At 42.0% G+C, this 19191-nt stretch overlaps 1 protein-coding gene across 8 annotated transcripts in view; it reads left to right on the top strand.

The window, feature by feature from the left end:
• The first annotated feature begins 235 nt into the window (after positions 1–235).
• FLT3LG (fms related receptor tyrosine kinase 3 ligand) overlaps positions 236–19191 on the top strand; it is a 740120-nt gene continuing 721164 nt past the window's right edge. For 2 of the 8 annotated variants that reach the window (XM_086930223.1, XM_086930226.1), the window contains exon 1: positions 443–597. The gene's annotated coding sequence lies outside the window, so the exon portion shown is untranslated. Of the gene's footprint in view, positions 598–19191 lie in introns of all 8 variants that reach the window. The other 6 variants (XM_086930221.1, XM_086930222.1, XM_086930224.1 and 3 more) reach the window with 6 other exon arrangements.

Below are 19191 nucleotides of genomic sequence, written 5' to 3'. Positions count from 1 at the left end.
CCTGTATCTCCTTGATGTGAGAAAGTGTCTCCGAAATGAGAAAGTGCGCATATAGCGTTTTATCTCCTCAACCTGAAAAAGCGTAACGAAGTGTGGCTTTGGCCCCCGACATCAGAGGGCGCGCGTTCTGTTATATCTGGCATGCAAAAGTTCACGCGCACTGGTGTGTGTAACATGAGAAAGCAGAGCCCCAGTGGGTGTGAAATAAGCATACTTCCGCCATTGTACCAAAAACGAAACTACACCAGAAAGCCCCAATCTAGTGTTCTATCTATCCGGGCTGATAAAATCCCTTCCTGTGCTGCTTTTCTCCGGCATGCTTTTGTAACCCAGCGTGGCTGCTGTGTCCCCGACATGAGACAGTGCCGTGCAGTCTTGTACCTGACATGAAAAGTTCACTCCCACTGACGTATCTGACATAAAGGGTACCCCACTGTCTGTTGGAGGTGAGACGTAGGCTCGTTCGGAGTTTTTCTTTTGATACTACAACAGAACATGCCCATTCATTTTCTGAAAGCTCTTCTGTTCTGCGCGCGACTGCAGACCATGGACACTTTCCATGGACCTGGTCAAATGGACCGCACCCGCAAAGTGCAGGTATTGTAAACGGTTCCTGAATTCGTTTTTACATCTTTTTGTATGGCATAGCGTCGTTTTCACGAACTGTACATCAATCACTATAATAGTAATAGTACTTTGATTTTTGTTTAGCGCTTGGCGCGAAGTTTGCCGTTTACCAGTACTACAAATAAAAGGCGTAGAATGTACCCGTTTTATTGTAGTATTATTTTGCGTAGGTGTTAAGAACTCTGTATACAACTCCGTTGTTCCTGCGTGGCGGGTGTCCCATTTAGGCTGGCAAGGATTGTCACCGCAGACTGCCTCCGAACTGCAGATGTACAAACTACAACCAACAGTATTAGAATTACGTGTACATTTCGCAACTGGTATAGTATCAAGCTGATAGTTCTTTATTTTTGTAATTCAAATGCATTTTAAAGTGATACTTAGCCATCATCCACGGTTATGGGACACAGCCATACCTCTCTGCAATTTTATGGGAGTTTTCCTCAAACTTCCCGGAATGCAAATTAATTGTATAGAGCATTTACTTAACTCCCCAAAAATAGTTACTTACATAGGATACCACACACTCCAGATACTAACATTATTAACTTATGTGCTTGCCTATAATTTAATAACAGAAAATCCGGAGCTTCTGCGGTTGAAAGCAATGTATATTCCAGTAACCCTCAGTAGAAAAACTTTGCCATGACAGCTAGCTTCATTGCAGTTGTGTTACATAATTGTTTCTCTAGCTCCACCTCCTGGCACATTATGGAATTCGTTCATATATCTGTTGAATCCAGTCACAGTAGTTTGCATGCATCTCATTGAAAAGTATGTTTCATCTGAAATATTTAGACCACGAAGGCAATTATACTTGCTTTCCAATCTTTGTGAATGCAGATCACGATTCCCTGGCCTTCATTTACTGTCGTGGTATTTATGCTTTCCTATAGGCATTAGGACATTTCTTGAAAAACGAAACTTAAAGAAGAGTCCATGTTAACAGGTGTGTGTATAGTGGCACAAACACAAACCTTTAAAGATATGAAATTCAAGGCTTGATCTTAACCTTAACGCTTCGACGTTATCACTTGTATAAATACAATTTGAACGAGAAGCTAAGTATGTTGAGTGTGTAAGAATTTGTATACATTGGAGTAAAATTTAATTCAAATATTAACTGAGTACATGTTTTTTGGTGTGTAAAGGTGTTGATATGTGTTGTATGGGTTGTGAAGCTTGTATGTTTGTGAATGTGTTTCAGAATGAAGACTGATTGGGTGGTTTGTTTTATGGAATGGAGTGTTTGTGTGTATGCTGTTAGTTTGCAGTTTTTTTGTGCTCTGTCTTGTGTTTTAACTAGTTTTGGCCTTGAAAATAAGGGTTTCTGTTAATTTGCAATCCTTGTCTTTGAATTTTCTAATATTACAAATATTATACATTGTATAATGTATTGCATGTGTAAAAAATGTTGACTTTGGAAAGAGTGTAGGGCAAAATGTGTCCGGTGCACAGCCGTTATAAGAGCCGGCCTGTTTACTAACTAATGAAAATCTCGAAAAAGTGACTGGAGTTAATTTTGGCAAGCGTGCTAATAGTGGTTGCAGCAAAAAACCTAAAAAAGATATGAAATTCGTAAGGTGAGCTCCCACTCCATGTGTACTAATTAAATTTGAATACCTATTCGCACATAATGTATGTATTTACATTACACAATGTACAATGTCATTAAATATGGATATGGCTCATATTTTCAAGGACAAAAATGTGTTAAAATACAGTACAATACACTATCATAAACAGCCAGATAAACATATATTTAAAGATGAAAGCCACCTAGAATGCAATGGGGGAACTTTTTCCATCCACTGTATACAAATCTGCCTTCTAGCCAATAATATTGCGTAGAAAAGGAAAGATTTCGCCTTGCCCTTTATATTGTCATCTATCCCAAAGATTATTAGTGGAAGAGTTATTGACAGAGATGTATGTAGAATCGAGTTCAAGGTGTTCCTCACGTCTTCCCAAAATTTCAAAAGTTCTGGGCAATCTAAAAACATGTGTATGTCATTTGCACCTACCATGTTACATTTATTGCATTTTTTTATCTGGTAGGAATTTTGACAGTTTTAGTGGAGTTATGTATGCCCGATGAATTGAGAATAGATGGTTACGTCTTAACCATGCAGGTTTTACCGTTTTGTACAGCAAGCCACAAGATTGTTGCCATTTCTCATCACATCGAATGGTAAGCGTTGTTCCCCATAACTTATCTGGTAATTTAAACTCTCCATCGATTTCCTCTAGTATTTGCCAGTACCATGTGGCTACTTCTTTCCCTCCAGTAGGTCGCTCAACCAACATTTGTTCTAATATGCAAGTTTTCCCCATGTTTGTGTCTATGCGACTCTGTGATCTCACCCAATTATCCAGTTGAATATATTTGAATCGCGATAATCCTGTTCCCACAAGCTCCTGTAAATCGTTCCAGGATATTAATTTCCCATCTACAACCAGTTGGCCCCACCTAATAACTCCCGCTTGTTTTATGTTATTTGAGAGGCTGTCTTTCAAAAATAGTGGTAAGCCGGGTGAGTCCCATATTGGGGAATATGTAGAGTAGTATGACAGACCTATTTTTTTCCTTATATTATTCCAATTTTTAGCCCATGATTGTACCATTTTAAGTTACATTTTTTGGAAAAATGTGTGGCTTCCAAATTTAAACATGAAACCCTCTGGTGTTAAATTTGCCCCCAATAACATTGCTTTATACATGGAGTTAGGAGTAAGATTAGATGGTGTTTTCAATAACATCCTTGAGTGTGACATCTGGAAGGCCCTTGAGTAGTATAACAGGTCTGGGAGCGCCAGGCCCCCCTTTTCCCTTCTTCTTCTCAATTTTTTACATGCTATCCTTGTTGTTTTATAGTTCCATATAAAGGAATTAATTTCTCTTTGGGATTTTCCAATTTGTTTCTGTTCAAATACAATTGGAATTGTATTAAAAATAAAAATAAACTTAGGGAGAATGCACATTTTAACTAAATTTACTCTGCCCGTTATAGATAATGGTAAGTGTGACCAAGTCTTTAAAAGTTTTTTACTTTCAGTATGTATTCTTTCTAGGTTGTTTGATCCATTTTTTTCTACTTCCTGGGTTATTCTTATTCCTAAATACCGCATAGATGTTGAAATGTTTACCCCTAACTGGATATTTGGAAGATTCCAAACCATAATCTCCGTTTTACTGGAATTGATGTCATATCCAGATATCTGGCCGAATTCCTCAGCACATGTAATAATTGTTGGAAGTGCCTTGACTGGGTCAGATGTACAGACCAAAATATCATCTGCATATAGTGCTACCCGCTTTTCCCACTCTCCTTAGCTAAAAGATGGAATATTAGCCTCGTTCCTTGAAAGTTGAGCGAACGGTTCGATGTATAAGTTAAAGAGGAGCGGGGAAAGCGGGCAGCCCTGCCTTGTACCTCTAGTTATATTGAAAGCGTCAGTTAGGCCCCCATTAATCATTAACCTAGCAGAAGGTGTGTTATATAATAGTTTAATTGTTCTGCAGAAACCTTCCCCACAATTAAAATTTTTTAATACATCGGTTAGATAGAGCCAATTAACTCTATGGAGCGCTTTCGTTGCGTCTAATGTTAAGGTAGCCAAAGGTACGGAGACAGCAGTTGCGATATCTATGGCCCCTATTAGTTCATGGGTTAACTCCGCTAATTGTCTCCCTTTGATGAAACCCTTTTGATCAGGGTGAATAATGCTCTTTATGACACTAGCAAGTCTCGTGGGGAGGATATTTGTGAATATTTTATAATCACTATTAAGAAGTGATATTGGTCGGTATGACCCACACTCTAATGGAGATTTTCCAGGTTTAGGAATGAGTACTATGGTAGCTTCTCCTCAAGGCTTAGGTGGTAAATCTCCATTTATTAGAATGCCATTAAAAATTGCCGTAAGTTCTGGAGCTATGATTTGTTCAAGAGATTTGTAGATTTCTCCCGGCAAACCATCTTGCCCTGCCGCTTTCCCCTTTTTGGAGTGACGAATTGCTTTTATTACTTCTTCCACAGAAATCTCTTCCTCTAATGATTTATTCTCGGTGATTGATAAGGTTGGAAGGGTAATAGCATCTAGCCATCTATCTCTTGCTTGTTGGTCATTGGGGAGATCTTCTTTATAAATTTCCTCAAAAAATTCAAAAAAGGCATTTCCTATTTCTTGATTCGTTGATCTAGTCTCAGACTCTCCTATAACCTTAATTTCTCTAATATAGTTAAGGGCTTTATCAGCTTTTGTTTTCCATGCCAATATTTTCCCTGCAGCCTCTCCGAACTCAAAGTGGGAGGATTTACTCACTTCCCACCTTTTATTTATTCTTTCTTGTAAAATATTTTCCATATGATTTTTCAATTCAGCAAGTTTTTCATGTTCTGGAGATGTAGCTAATGTCACGTCCAATCTTGACTCTAGAACCTTCATGTCATTTTCTAATGCCTTAATTTTTTCATTATATTTCCTCCGTCTATAGGAGGCTCTGTTTGTGATCTGCCCTCTTAGGAAGGATTTAAAAGTCTCCCAAACCACTGTAGGTGGTGTAGGTGTAGCAGAATATTTATTGATATCAAAAAAAGATAGGGCCTCATCTGACAAAAATTTTAGCTCTTCCTCTTCCAACAAAGGTGTCCGATCAAAAGACCAGGAAGGATGTTTAACTAGGATACCTATTTTCATGGTAAATTCTATCGCGGAGTGGTCTGATAGGTGTGATGGTAGATAGTTTATTGATATAAGATTGTCCTTTAGACAGTAACTGAAGAAAGCATAATCGATCCTAGATTTGTGCTTAAAACGACTGTTTCTAAAGGACACTTCTGGCTTATCGGCCATTCTTTCTCGCCACAGATCAGCCAAACCCAGATGTTTCATAATTGATTTGAGGGTTTCCCTTGATTTTACGGTACTTAGAACTCTAGATTTAGTTGATTTGTCTAGCCTTGGATCAAGAACAATGTTGAAGTCTCCCATCCAAATTATTGGCTCCTGAGCTGATATTAATTGGTTTCTTACAGCGTCCAAATGTGATGGATCATCGGAGTTGGGGCCATAATATCCAACCAATATCTTAGTCTGACCCTCAAGAGAAACTTTAACTATCAACCATCTTCCCGTCTTATCTTCCTTACAGTCTAAAATTTGTGCTTCAACCGATTTTTTAAAAATAAATATAACCCCTCTTATGTTTGCATTATGGTCAGTGGAACAGAATTTATCTATCCACCTTTGTTTCTTTAATATAGTGTTGGCCTCTGATTTAAGAAGGTGAGTTTCCTGCAACGCAATGATCTGCGCTTGCAAATCTCTCAAATATTGTAAGATCCGGTCTCTCCTTCCTTGCACTCGCAGACCATTTACGTTCCAGGAAATAAAGTTTAGATTTGTCATAGTAATCCTACTTCACCCCCTTTCATCTCCATTGTCTTTAACTTTGATATTCGACATATTTTAGCATTACTATTCAGTTGCAAAACAAGGTTAACTTCTAGTACCTTAAATTGAAATGACAAATGAGGATTTTTTGTTTTCTTGCCCCCCTTCCCCCCCCCTGGGAAACCCCACCCCCCCCTTGCTTATTCTGGCTCGGTGTTGAGCCAGATTCCGCCCGCCGATAGCCTATCCCTACCCCTCCACTGCAACCCTTTTTCAAAAATAAAAAAAGAAAAATTAGCTGTGTAACTGTGTCTACACCTTGTGTGTAGAAAATCGTTCTTCCATGTTTATGATTATTCATCTCAAAGTAATAGGTGTGCTCTCCTAAGGAAAAAACTCTTTTTTTTTTCCCCCTCCTTTCCTTCTCTTTTTTTTTTTTCCCTTTTCCTTTTTTTTTTTTGAACAACTTATATATGTGCTTAATTCCCCTTTAGATTTCCCTTTATGGTGTCCCTTGTTTTCCCTTTTTTATAGCATCGTGGTTTGTGTTTATAGTTAATTGTTATCTTTTTTTATTTGATTTGTGTGCCTGGGCACGAATATGATCTCTAATAGAGTTAAGTAATTCATCCGCGTCATGAGTAGAACGAACATTGTGCATCTTAATGTTGTACATGATCCGGAGGAATGCAGGGAATTTCATCTGTACCGTTGCGCCTAGTGACCTAAATCCATCCATACGTTGCCCCAGCTCCCATTGCCTCTCTAATGTAGTCTTGGAGAGATCTGAACGTATCTCAAACTTGAAGTCAGGACCATTTATTGAACCTGCTTTTAGGGCAAGATTTAAGATTTTCTCTTTAAGAGCATATGTTAGAAAATTTATTAGAATCTTTCTTGGTTTAGTCCTTGCCGGATTCAAACGAAACGGGTCCCTATGTATTCGCTGGATATCTTTTTCCAGCTCCTCAACCGTCTCCTCCAAGTTCAGTGTATCTTTCATTAAGTGTACAATAAATTTCTTGAGATCTCCACCTTCCTTCCCCTCTGGTATTTTAAGAAGTCGAATATTGTTGCGTCTAGAGTAATTTTCTAAACCTTCAATTCTTTCTTTCATGTCATCCCCATCTCTTTGGAGTGTATGGATTTTTGATCTGGCCGCTTCCAAATTTTTTGTCAGTAGACCTACTGAACTTTCCAGTACCTCCGTTCTTTCACAAAGGGCTTCCACTTTTTGTCCTAACTCTTCACAGGTGGCTCTGATCTCTGCTTGATTCGTTTTAGAAATTACGAAGTCCTGCCTCATCTCTTCTCTCATTTCTGATATTGAAGAGACTATTGCCTCAAGCGCGCTTCCAATTGCTGAATCTAGATTTTGGGGGGGGTAGCTTTTTTATTCTTGCCCACTATAGTAGTAGTCAGGCTTTCTCTTTCTAGAGTTTCCTTTGATTGTACCATTTCCAGACTCTCTACCGTGCATTCTGTATATGACTCAGAGAGAGTGAGTTGATTATCTTGCACTGGGGCTTCTGATATTCCCCCCTCCAGCAGAGAAGTCTCAGTTTGTTCTGATCCTGTGAGAGATAAACAAATTTCGGACTGTTTATCCTGGTGTGCGTTCTGATTTTTCAATGCTTCTGCCATGTCCTGCGTAATCTGTAGGACCTCTGGTAAAGCTCTGAAATATGAGCGCAACGACGGGGTTATGTCCCCAGGAGCTTTAGGCCGTTTGCTTTTAGTCTTATTCTTGGCTTTAGGTTGTTTTAATGTGCTATGCCTATCTTTAATTGGCTCCACTACTTTTTTTCTTGTAGCCAAACTCTCCTTTTTAGCTCCCTCTATGGTGCACTCTGGGAGTTGAAGTACTCCCTCCACCCCCGCCCCCCTGTCCCTGTCTCTGCCCCTTGTCTTACTCCTGGTGACCCTGGTGACCCTCGTATGTGTATCCAGCACTTCCTTATTTGTAGCAACACCGGGCACCTCCGAAAATAAACAGAAAAAGCTTACTTGGCTCTTGAACAGAAATGCCCCTGTGATTGAACAAACCAGCCTTCGCCTTCGCGTCCTTCTCAGCCTCAACCGTGTCCGTCCCCACCACTTTCTCTGCCTCCAGATCGGTTGGAACAGCAACTCTCAAAGTTTCTTTCTTTCCTCTCCTGCCTCCTGCCTCTGCCACCGCTGTTATAGAGGAAGAGGAGACATATATAGAATGAAACCAATAATAATTATTTTTAAACCTTTTATGTATACACCAAACAATGTTTATGATCTGAGTATGAAAAAAAAATGTTTATCACTCCTATTTTAGACCTATTTTCATAGTTCATCCTATTTGTTTGTTTCGGTTATCACTCGTGGTACATTTGCAGAATGTTGAACATTAGAGAAGAGCATATCGTCAGGGGCATCTTTTTGAACCACAGGTTTTCCAAGTACATGTACGTGTAAGTTCTGTGGGTAAAGGCTTTAGAAATTTCTTACGTTTTAGCACCCTATCAATATCTTCCCAACCAAATTCACATGGATCTTTCTCTACAAATGCATGATCCAAAACATTTATACATCTTCTGATTAAGTGCAACGCTCTTTTAATGTGTCCATGCACAGAATTTGATGTTGGTTGAAGGTCACTTAGCGGGACTGATCTCTTGAACTCACTGTCCCGAAGATCGTCAAATGTGTGGCAGTCCGATCTTGTTTTTCACAAACATATAAAGTATTTTTCTATGGCATTAAAGTCACATTCTTCTGTCTCAGCAAATCCTTTTAGAAACTTCACAGATTCAGCAGTTAAAGCTCCAAGATTTGTTCCAACTTTGCTCATAGGGTCATCACCTGTAAGAATATGTGCCGTGAATAAAACACGGAGCTTCTCTGGGTCAAATTTCTTGTACAGAATATGAAGCAGGATTAAGCGTTTTTTCTCGCTTGCTCCATGACTTATCCATAACTCTGACAATCCTTGACTTATGAACATTGCAGCAAATCTAAATAGCCCATTAATAACATCTGTGTCATTTGACAGTACAATGACTCGATTTGAACCATTTCGAACAGCCCTCTCATCATGTGGCACAACACAAAGGTCAGCTTCCTCCAATTTGCTGTTAACTTCTTGAACAATATGACCTGTACCTTTTGAATATATACCCGCTGGCACCAACGCCTCATTGACAATCATTCCACTTGCAATAATTGGAAATTCAGTGTTCACTGAAGCATCAGCAATGTTAACGTCTGCAAGTTCATCTTGTTTCATGTTGATGACCAGCATTTATCAAGTTGCACAGGTACAAATAGGTGTCGACATTTTGATGCAGGCAAGGTCAATTGTTCCACTTGTAAACATTCACCTTATTCTCTCACATTCTTTGACAGATAGCTCAAGATAACTGTCAAAGACAATGTGCAGTTCTTGCAAGGTGCACAGTGACTTTGATATCGATAGAACAGTCTGATGACCTCTTTGAAGTTTTGCATGGATGAAATCTTGACTATTCGCAACTATGACATATAGTCCACAACAACAGCAGTTTACGACGATATCTTGTTGAATTGAAATTCTTCAGGTGATTTTTTTTTTCGAGCTCTTGTACGAGTTTGGGCTTCACTGATTTGGTTGCAGCATCTCCATCGAATAATGTGTTTGTTTAAAGAAGATCATGCAACAGAATGTCCTTGATAAATTCACCCATTTTGTTTGCTACATCCATCTCTCTGTGTTTGGGAAAGTTTTTTTTGTAACCTGTTTTGTAGTGGCTGGTTGGACAAAACTCTTACTATGACAATTAAAATGTGGAAGTTTAGCTTTAGTGATTATGTCAAATAGCTTTTTCATTTTCAATGCAAATCTCTCCTGCTTCAGTTCTGCGTATTTCGATCCATGTTCTAGGACATCTAGTAGTCACGTCTTTATATCATTATTCACATATTATTGGATCACAAAGTTGTGTAGTCGCACAAGCTCATTCATCCAAAGGGGTTTCCTTGCTGCTGCATGAAATGAAGAAGACTGTCAACATGTTTATTAAAACCCTACCCTCTCTTTCCACAAATCTGTGGTGAGGAAAAGTGTCACGATGGCCCATTAATTTTGACTTTGTCATCTCTCTGAAAACATTGCAAATAGAAAGGACTTCATGGTAAACTAGCTGCCATTGAGCAACATATTCACTTTTATGTGTCTAACCAACAACTCCTTTGAAACTTTTCTGTGCTCCCTGAATCGTCTATTCCAGTTTCATATAAGAAGCCACAGCATTGAACCTTCCCTCTCTGTCTTTCACCACAAAATTTCTTTGGATGAGTTTTCTTTAGAGGTATGGTTTTTCCACGTCTAACTTCTTCACTCTTTCTTCAAGTTTTCAAGTTTAAGTTTATTTGATTTAGTTCTCAGCTTAGAACAACAAATATTTAAACAAATAAAATTACATTCAAATGATAAAAATATAATTCTAGTATGAAGTTAAAAAGGCTTTTTTAAGATTTGAACAAATTGTAGCACACAAATTCATTAGGCGGTGTTTTACAAATAGAAATCAGATTCTGATGAGTTAATTTTAGATTTTGTTCGAATGGGTTTTATAAAACTTTTTCTAGCTCCTACCACATTCAGATTTGTACAAATGAATAACGTATGTATGTATGTATGTACTTATATAGCGCTCGACTTACCCTTGGGCATCTCGGCGCTTGCATTGGGAACCGGTCCTGGCTTTTTCCCTGTGAGATAACCCGTACTGGGCATCCCCAAGGTGAATGCCAGGCATCCCGCCGCGGGGGGGGGCGTTGTGGAGATTAAGCAAGTTTGTTGCCCAGAGCAGTGTGAACTCGTGTCTTCACACCGCTTGCTTGCTGCACGAAGAGAATTTCATTGAGTGACTGGCTGAGCAGAGCGTTTGCATAGGATAGCGCTTCTTAGACTCCTTTCATTTTAAACTACTTGTGCACGTTTTTAGCGAGAGAGTACAACTCTTAATTGTTTAATACTTTTTTAAAAAATAACATCCTAAATATCACCGGAGTGCTGGTCTCGATCACTGTGCCTGCCCGCCTCGGTCCGACTCGGTAATTCTTTACCGTTGTGCGGAGGGCGGACAGGTGAGGGCCAGGCACTTCCGGGAGTGGTCAGCGCTCTAGCTCGCAACAGGGGGCTATTTAGCCATCGCCTCACAGGAAGCGCGCAGCGATTGCGCGCAGCCTCATCACAGCCAAAGAGCTGCCCGTCTGCGCCTGTCCGCGACAGGACGCGTCGACGTGGCGGCGGTTCTGGCACCATGCCGCCTATATGCGCCGCAACACGCATCAGGTATGAGGCTTCTTCCTTATTACAATTAAGACAGCCCACTTCCCCTTGCTACACGGATGATAAGAGGCCCTGTTTTGACGGACCCTTCTCATGTCGAAAATGCCATTATTCCTCCATGATACTCACTCACTCACACAAACCGAGTATGACTCCTGATGATCTGCATTGTATTCTTATTAATGTGCGATCTATGCCCAAACATCAAATAGAGATCTGGGATTTGATACACTCCCTGACTCCAAACATCTGTTTTATCACCGAAACCTGGCTAAAGCCCCACGCGATATCCGCCATTTCCCTTGGAGTGCCAATGGGATATAAACTCCACCATTCAGACCGCCCTGATAAAACAGGCGGTGGTATCGCTATTATTTACAAAGACTACCTCAAATTGGATATCTTAGATAAACAATGCTGTAAAGACTTGGAAATAATGGTCTATAGAATCACTTTTCCTAACAGAAAAACCTGTAAGGGAGCACTTATATACAGACCTCCAGTTACATGCCCTACATTCTCTATATCTCTTTTAGAGATTTTAGGTCCTCATATACGAGCTAACGAGGACTTTCTTCTCCTTGGAGATTTTAATATACACACAGACCTACCGGAATCCACGGGGGCCAAAAGTTTGTCTGTTGACCTGACAACCATTGGCCTCACACAAATGAACCAGGGTCCCACACATGAAGGCGGACACTGTATTGACCTGATATACACCAACTTCGACAATATATCCTGTCACAAACCTACCCAATTAGATTGGTCCGATCATTTTTTAATACAGTTCACCATTTTTAAAGTCAATAAAGGCCCCTATAAAAAATCCTCACCCCCTACTATGCGCAGACAGTGGCACAAGCTTACACTGGAGGCATTACAAAAGGTATGGGAAAAACCTAATATTAAAGACACTGAGGAAGTGGAACATAGTCTAACTATGTTCCAGCAATCTCTCACGGTAGCAATTGACAAAATTGCTCCTTTGAAAACTCTTAAACAATTCCCTGTAGCCAAGCAGGAAAAATGGTATACCGAGGCTCTCAGAAAAGAGAAGCAAGAATGTAGGAGGATAGAGAAGAGATGGAGAAAATCACACTCAGAGGATAACAAAAAGGCACACCAGCTCACGGAAGCCGGCAATTCCGCTAAGGAACTCTATAGGATCCTTGAAACATTTGTCAAGCCTACAGCTTGCGTAAGTCCAGATGACTTCTCACAAAGTCTATGCGAAGACGTTTCTTTATACTTCGAAAATAAAATAGAGTCCATTTACGACAAAATCTTAGCATCCCAAATAGGCAATGATACTCTGACTGTTCTCCCCTCCACCAACAACTCTAATCTCACGCTGACCACATTCCCTCCTATCAATAATGAAGAGATATTCACACTAATGACCCATGTAAAATCCGGGTCTCCGGACAACCTCATCCCTGTTAAAACCCTAACCTCCCTCAGCACATTGTTAGGTCCATACATTCAAGATGTAATTAATCAGTCTCTGAAGAACGGACATGTTCCAACGGAATGGAAAAGAGCGGTGGTGAACCCCATCCGCAAGAACGCGGCTCTCCCCTGGACGGAGCTTTCCAACCTCCGGCCCATCTCCCTCCTACCGTACCTCAGTAAGCTGGCCGAGAAACATGTCAACTCACACCTGTCCAGTTACATCGAGGCAGCGGGCGGCCTAGACCACTCACAATCTGGTTTTAGGCCCAACCATAGCACCGAATCAGCCCTCTTGTCAGTGACAGATAACATCAGAATGTCGCTTGACAAGGGGAGCTCAGTGATTCTGGTGCTATTGGATTTGTCCGCTGCCTTCGACACGGTGTCGCATAAGATTCTTCTCGACCGCCTGAAAGGAGTGGGAGTAAAAGGGACCGCCCTTGCGTGGCTTGAAAGCTTTCTTGCAGATAGACAACAGGGTGTCAAATTAGGCTCCCACAAATCTATCTGTAGGCAGCTCACTAAGGGTGTGCCACAAGGCTCATGCCTGAGCCCTACGTTATTCAACGTATATGTGGCCCCCTTAGCGGAGATTATAAGATCCTACGGGTTCTCCCCAATCTCTTACGCTGACGACACTCAGCTGTTATTTCCCTTCCAAACTATCACACCTGCAGTCATGCAATCCTTTCAAAACGGCATGAGAGCTGTGGCTGGTTGGATGGCCCAGAACTTCCTCCAATGCAACGTGACTAAAACAGAAGTCATGTTGTTTGGAGGGGCCACCCTGCTCTGGTCTCCGGATTGGTGGCCACTTGAGCTTGGACCTGTTCCTGCCCCCAAACAAACCATCAAAAATCTGGGAGTACGCCTGGACCAAACACTGATTCTAAAAGACCATGTCAGTCAAGTAACGGGAACATGTTTCCGAATAATTGGTCTCCTACGGCGCATTTTCCCCTTCCTGCCAGACATCCACAGGAAAACGCTGGTACAGGCACTAGTACTCGGGCGGGTAGACTATTGTAATGGTCTACTCATTTCCGCCAATCAAGAGCAACTATGCAGACTGCAGGTGGTGCAGAACACCGCTGCTAGACTCATCTTGAATGCCCCCCCTCGTACCCCGTCACGCCCTCTTCTTTTCCACCTTCACTGGCTTCCAGTGCAACAACGGGTCAATTTCAAACTTTGCTGCATAATGCACAAATGCATTTATGGGTCCGGTCCCAAATACCTAAAAGACATTTTTGTCCCCTACTCTCCTGGACGCACTTTACGCTCCAGCAACACCATGTTGTTGCATGTACCTAAAGTCACCAGAGCGAGACAAGGTGGCCGAGCACCCTCTCTCAAAGGCCCCCTGCTATGGAACTCCCTCCCACCTCAACTGAGACACACCTCTAATCTACTATCTTTTAGGAAAAAATTAAAAACATTCCTATTTACCCAAGATTAATCTACCTTGCTCATACACTGCCATTCCCCTCAAAAACATAATTCGACTTATGCAGAAGCAACGCGCGGAGATACCCCTTCGGGGCTTATTCAGGCGCGCTATAAGCATATAAATAAATAAATAAAATAGAGTGGGCACCGAAGCGAGAATTATCGAGTCCGTGGACAATTGGGTTCCGGACCCTGCCGCATCGGGAATCGAACCCTGGTCCCGGGTCTGACCTCTGCTTCAGGGTATGCCTCCTCTAACCAGTGAGCCACACTTCTCCACGTGACCCAAGCACCCCGACATCACACAGATCACAGGCACTACTGGCTTTTTCTTCTGGGAACCACTTATAAGTGAATGATTTTAGAGGAAGTATCCCAAGACGGAGTAATATAATGCTTTGCCTGACTCCATGTTTTAAGTTAAAATACATATACTGCTGCGTTTCCTTCTATCCAATAGTTTCTGCATGTTGTTCATATAGTGGCAGTGTGGTACAGTGTTGGATGTCTAGGTCGAATCTTAACCTTGGAGTTAGATGTTTTAAAAAGAGCTTCAGGTGAGCGGGAGACCAAGATTGCAACAGATCAATAGTGACGTTTGAAATTTTAAAAGCGATAAATACATTCCTACAGTATACATATTTCGATGATCCGTTTTCAAACTTCTCTATTTTTAATAAGTGTCGTAAAGTTTCTTGGTCCGCATGGATAAGTTTATATGCCCATCTCAAGATATTAGCGATGCCTCTGGCGAAAGAACTGACTAATGAAAGTTCAAGTCGGATGGTTTGTACCGGCACAGCTTGTGACATTTTAGTTAATTTCCGGGGAACTTTCCCTTCTTTCTAATTCAGATATTTCCACTAGTTTATTGGAATATATTCAAGAGCGTATGACAGTACTGGTGGAATCTTAGAACTATAGACTTGTAGAAGTGAAGAAAAGTGCCTTTGGCCAGTGGAGGCGTATAAGTGTAGGAGTGCGCCCATGTGGGTGTCAACTTTACGGCCCAGGTTCTGCAGGTGAGGCAAGTTTTGCAAGGATTGTGCAAATATTCTCCCTAGGTATGTATATTCCTTTACTACTTCAAACGGTTTCCCCCCTAGGGACCAGTTGTATTTACCGTATTGTTTACTTCCTGAAAACTGGACAATTTTTGTTTCAGAAGTATTCGGTATAAGGTAATTTCCTTCAGTGTATTTAGCAAGTGCTTGCAAGTTCCTTTTTTAGACCAAATGGAGTTAGATCTAAGATGACTACGTAGTCTGCGTACACCATGATGTTAATTTTATGAGAGGCGATTTTCGGTGGAAAGTTGCTAACCTGTTTGAAGCTTTCTTGCAGGTCACTTAGATATAGAGAGAACAGTATTGGGGCTTTAAAAGGCACCCTTGCCGAAGGCCATTAGGTGTAGCTATTGGGCTAGTAAGACTCTTCTCCCTCCCCATTTGGACTTGACACCATGTCCCTGAATATAGTGATGTTATCAGATACAGGAGATTTTCCGGAATGCCCATTTTTCAAAGTTTTCTCCAGAGCATCACTCTGTCCATTCTATGGTCCACACGACATGCGACTTCAAGGTGACGTATTTGTCAATTATTGTTTGCAGCACTGCAAAGTTGCCTGTAACAGGGGTTTCCTTGCTGCTGAATGAAATGAAGAAGGCTGTCAACATGTTTATTAAAACTCTAACTTCTCTTTCCCACAAATCTGTGGTGAGGAACAGTGTCACGATGGCCCATTAATTTTGACTTCGTCATCTCTCTGAAAACATTGCAAAAAGAAAGGACTTCATGGTAAACTAGCTGTCATTGAGTAACACATTCACTTTTCACCACAACATTGAACCTTCCCTCTCTGTCTTTCACCACAAAATTTCTTTGGATGAGTTTTCTATGGGCAGACGTTGCGCTTTACAAATTGCAAAAATAAATAAATAAATAAATAAATTTAGAGGTATGGTTTTTCCACCTCTAACTTCTTCACTCTTTCTAAATACCAGTTCCATATCTCAGGTAGTTTACGCAATCAAATTTGTGGAATACAGTAATCAGTGACTCCACAATCTTCACATGCAGCTCCCAATCACCTTCCTGATCAGCCTGCACCAAGTTTGTCACTAGAGCTATCAGACGTAAAACATTTCCCCAGTACTTGCAAAGTTCTGATGTTTCTTCACAATCTTTGCAACAAACTTGGTTTTCAGGTTTTCTGATTTTGGACTGAGTGTATTGAACATTGTATGGATTTGCATTATGTCTTTTGAATGAAGTGCACCATGGATAAAGGTCATCAAATTCTACTGTATCGCTCACAAAAATGTCAGCTACAAATAAAACAAGCATTTCCAATGCAATAGGTCTCGCATTAGGAAAGTTTGAGCTATTGGTATTGTAAATGACAATTTTTTTATTTATGTGTTTGTTTGAAAATAGCGAAATTAATAGCTTTGTCATTTACAATGCCAATAGCTATAACTTTCGCAAATGTGACACCTATAGCATTTGTAATGCAATATGTGTTGTATTTACGTGACTTAGATGTATTGATAGATAGATAGATAGAGAGATAGATAGATAGATAGATAGATAGATAGATAGATAGATAGATAGATAGATAGATAGATAGATAGATAGATAGATAGAGGGCGATAGATAGATGGATAGAGGGCGATAGACAGATAGATAGAGGGCAACAGATAGATAGAGGGCAACAGATAGATAGAGTGAGGGCGATAGATAGATAGAGTGAGGGCGATAGATAGATAGAGTGAGGGTGATAGATAGATAGAGTGAGGGCAATAGATAGAGTGAGGGCGATAGATAGAGTGAGGGTGATAGATAGAGTGAGGGCGATAGATAGTTAGAGTGAGGGCGATAGATAGATAGAGTGAGGGCGATAGAGTGAGGGCAATAGATAGAGTGAGGGCAATAGATAAAGTGAAGGCAATAGATAGAGTGAGGGCAATAGATAGAGTGAGGGTGATAGATAGAGTGAGGGTGATAGATAGAGTGAGGGCATTAGATAGATAGAGTGAGGGCGATAGATAGGCATGCAATTATGTGGCACTGAGTGGGATTTGGTGTGTATGTTGCATTGAGCGCAGTGTAATTATGTAGCATATAATTATGTGGCACTGAGTGGTATTATGAGGAGTGTATGTTGTATTCAGTAGAGTGTAATTGTGGGGCGTGTCATTATGTGGCACTGAGTGGTATTGTTTGCAGTGTATGTTGCATTGTAATTATGTAGCATATAATTATGTGACACTGAGTGGTATTGTGTGGAGTGTGTGTTGCATTCAGTAGAGTGTAATTATGTGGTGTGTAATTATGTGGCACTTGGTGGTATTTGGAGTGTATGTTGCGTTGATCGCAGTGTTATTATGTAGCATAGAACTATGTGGCATTGAGTGGTATTGTGTGGAGTGTATGTTGTATTCAGTAGAGTGTAATTTTGTGTGAGGGTGCAGAGTGTGTGAGGGTGCAGAGTATGTGAGGGAGCAGTGTGGGAGGGAGCAGTGTGTGAGGTCACAGTGTGTGTGGCCTAAAGTAGTGTGAGGGCGTAGTGTGTGTGGCCTAAAGTAGTGTGAGGGCTCAGTGTGTGTGGCCTAAAGTAGTGTGAGGGCGCAGTGTGTGTGGCCTAAAATAGTGTGAGGGCGCAGTGTGTGTGTCCTAAAGTAGTGTGAGGGCGTAGTGTGTGTGGCCTAAAGTAGTGTGAGGGCTCAGTGTGTGTGGCCTAAAGTAGTGTGAGGGCGCAGTGTGTGTGGCCTAAAATAGTGTGAGGGCGCAGTGTGTGTGTCCTAAAGTAGTGTGAGGGCGTAGTGTGTGAGGACTAAAGTAGTGTGAGGGCGCAGTGTGTGTGGCCTAAGTAGTGTGTGGGCTCAGTGTGTCTGGCCTAAAGTAGTGTGAGTGCACAATGTGTGAGTGCGCAGTGTGTGAGTGCGCAGTGTGTGAGTGCGCAGTGTGTGAGTGTGCAGTGTGTGTGGCCTAAAGTAGTGTGGGGCACAGTGTGTGTGGGTGTGTGTGTGGGGGTTGCGTGTGTGGGGTGGGGTTGTGTGTGTGGTGGGTTGTGTGTGTGGGGTTGTGTGTGTGGGGGGTTGAGTGTGTGTGGACGGTTGTGTGTGTGGGGTTGTGTGTGGGGGTGTGTGGGGGTGTGTGTGGGTGTGTGTGTGGGGGTGTGGGTGGGGTGGTGGGGGTGTGTGGGGTTGTATGTGTGTGGGGTTGTGTGTGTGTGGGGTGTGTGTGGGGGTGTGTGTGTGTGAGGTTGTGTGTTTGGGGGTGTGTGTGGGGGGGTTGTGTGTGTGTGTGGGGGGTTGTATGTGGGGTTGTGTGTGTGGGGGGGTTGTGTGTGTGGGGTTGTGTGTGTGTGTGTGTGTGGTTGTGTGTGTGGTGGGGTTGTGTGTGTGGTGGGGTTGTGTGTGTGTGTGTGGCCGGGGTGTGGGTGTGTGTGTAGGGGTGGTGTGTGTATGTGGGGTTGTGTGTGTGGGGTTGTGTGTGTGCGGTTGTGTGAGTGGGTGTGTGTGTGGGGGGGTTTTGTGTGGTGGAATTCTGTGTGTGGTGGGGTTGTGTGTGTGTGGTGGGGTTGTGTGTGTGTGGTGGGGTTGTGTGTGTGGTGGGTTGTGTGTGGGGGGGTCTGTGTGGCGGGTCGTGTGTGTGGGGGGATGTGTGTGTGGGGTTGTGTGTGGGGTTGTGTGTATGGGGTTGTGTGTGGGGCTGTGTGTGTGGGTGTGTTGGGGGTGTGTGTGGGGGGGTTGTGTGTGTGTGGGGGTTGTGTGTGGGTTGTGTGTGTGGGGGGGGTTGTGTGTGGGGGGTTTTGTGTGTGTGTGTGTGGGGCTTTGTGTGTGGGGGGGGTTGTGTGTGTGGTGGGGTTGTGTGTGTGGTGGGGTTGTTTGTGTGGTGGGTTGTGTATGTGGTGGGTTGTGTGTGGGGGGTTTTGTGGGGGTTATGTGTGTG

This window comes from Lissotriton vulgaris, chromosome 7, assembly GCF_964263255.1.
Source record: "Lissotriton vulgaris chromosome 7, aLisVul1.2, whole genome shotgun sequence".
NCBI lineage: Eukaryota > Metazoa > Chordata > Amphibia > Caudata > Salamandridae > Lissotriton > Lissotriton vulgaris.
Note: the sequence above shows the minus strand (reverse complement) of the source record. Positions and strands in the feature narration are given on the sequence as shown.